Here is a 2302-nt window from a genome sequence, read left to right as displayed (position 1 = left end):
ATAATGAGGTACCTGCCTCTTCTGAAAACGAGGGAACTGAAGGAGGAGGAACATGTATCCATTATTTATATAATTATTTAGTTATTTTGTCGTATACTATCATTACTTCAAAACACATACAATAAATCAATAATGCTGTTTTGCACACATTTTGGTTTACCAAACTTACTTATTTATACATTAATTAAAAAACAAATATTATACGTACCTTTGACATTATAACTTTAATTTTAGAATATATTCTACAGAGCGAAGTTCTAAGAAAATCCCTGTCAAAAAAAAATGTTCTAAGATAATCATTTCAAACAGACATTATTAAGAGTGAAATGTTTGTTTTTACACTTTAAATCAAGAATTAAGGAAATTCATTAAATAAATTCCTGAAAAAAAAAAACGAACGGATAATTTCGAAGGTAATTTGAGGAGAAAGCCAAGAAGGGTTGCATTAAATGCGTGGTTGGTTGCAGAATTTAATTCAGAGTCTGAGAGCAAATGCCTACTACTACTTACTACTACTATATCAGCCTATACTCTTTGAGCTTGTGAGCTTATTAGTACTATCATTTCCTCTTCTTGCAAATAAAATTTGGAACCAAGAGTAGAAAGTCGTTGATTGAATACCGAGATTTTTAGACCTTTAATGCATCCAACTCTTCATTTTAGGGAATTGGTCAAGGAGGAACAAATCAACCTATAATTAATTAAAGCTTTGTTTGGTTGGAACTTGGAAGGAAGTGGGGAAGAGAGAACTAACCATAAAGGAAAGAAAAGGAAGAAGTTGAATAGAATTTTTAATTTCCACAAGTATATTTAGATGGGAAAAAAATGATTTATTTATTTCGTTTGTTTGAATGGAAAAGTGGAAGAAAAGAAAGGCATATTAACTTCAGTGTTAATACTCAAATTCGTCCATGAAAGATTACGCGATCTTTATTTTCGTCCTTAAATGATTTTTTTAATCAAATTAGTCCCTGAAAAATAAAAAATAAGTCAAATTAGTCCTTCTGTCAGTTGGACGATAACGTGGCACGTTAAGTGCCACGTGGCATGATGACGTGGCACGCCACGTGTCACTTGACATGTAAAAAAGATTTTTATAGTCAAAATAGTCCTTAAAGGTCCAAACATAAGTCATTTTTATCCCTCAAATTTTAAAAATTAGTCAAACTAGTCCTTATATAATTTTTTTTATTTTTTCTTCATAATATTAAATTTGAAATATTTTTTGATACTACTAATCTTAATAGAAATGTAATTGACAAACAAAACATTAGTAATTGTATCTTTTCTTCTTAAAAAATTTTTTTCAATAAAACTATCTCTCTCCTTTAATTCTTCTCAAAATCTCTCTTATTCTTTTCTATTCTAAAACATTTTTCTTACATACATTTTACTGGAATATATATATATTCCAGTAAAAAAAAGATGTATGTAAGAAAAAAAATAGTGGTATAACTTTGTTTAGCTTAATATACATAAATTTTGATTCCGAGCATATAACTTTGTTTAGGTTAATAAATACATACATTTCAATTTTGAGTATATATATATATATTCCAGCAAAATGTATGTAAGAAAAATGTTTTAGAATAGAAAAGAATAAGAGAGATTTTGAGAAGAATTAAAGGAGAGAGATAATTTTATTGAAAAAAAATTTTAAGAAGAAAAGATACAATTACTAATGTTTTGTTTGTCAATTACATTTCTATTAAAATTAGTAGTATCAAAAAATATTTTAAATTTAATATTATGAAGAAAAATAAAAAAATTATATAAGAACTAGTTTGACTAATTTTTAAAATTTGAGGGATGAAAATGACTTATGTCTGGACTTTCAAGGACTATTTTGACTATAAAAATCTTTTTTACATGTCAAGTGATACGTGACGTTGACCTGGGTATGCCACGTGTCACTGACCTGCCATGTGGCGTGCCACGTGTCGATGACCTGCCACATGGCGTTGACTGTGGCGTTGATCTGCCACGTGGCGTGCCACGTCATCATGCCACGTGACACTTAACGTGCCACGTCATCGTTCAACTGACAGAATGACTAATTTAACTTATTTTTTTATCTTTCACGGACTAATTTTATTAAAAAAATTATTCGAAAACGAAAATGAAGATAACATAATCTTTCGGGAACGAATTTGAGTATTAACCCATTAACTTCAATGATATTTCTGGCCCTTATCTTATGAAGAATTATTCTATTTATAATAATTTTATCCTTTACTGACAAAATTGTTTTTAACTATTTGATAAAATAAAATAATTGTTATATGTACACTCAAACATAAAA

At 28.5% G+C, this 2302-nt stretch overlaps 1 long non-coding RNA gene across 1 annotated transcript in view; it reads left to right on the top strand.

Moving 5' to 3' along the window:
* Positions 1-2302, top strand: part of LOC110264281 — a 25722-nt gene that overhangs the window by 2376 nt on the left and 21044 nt on the right. The window lies entirely within an intron of this gene.

The sequence above is a fragment of the Arachis ipaensis genome, chromosome B07, assembly GCF_000816755.2.
Source record: "Arachis ipaensis cultivar K30076 chromosome B07, Araip1.1, whole genome shotgun sequence".
In the NCBI taxonomy this organism is placed as follows: Eukaryota; Viridiplantae; Streptophyta; class Magnoliopsida; order Fabales; family Fabaceae; genus Arachis; species Arachis ipaensis.
Note: the sequence above shows the minus strand (reverse complement) of the source record. Positions and strands in the feature narration are given on the sequence as shown.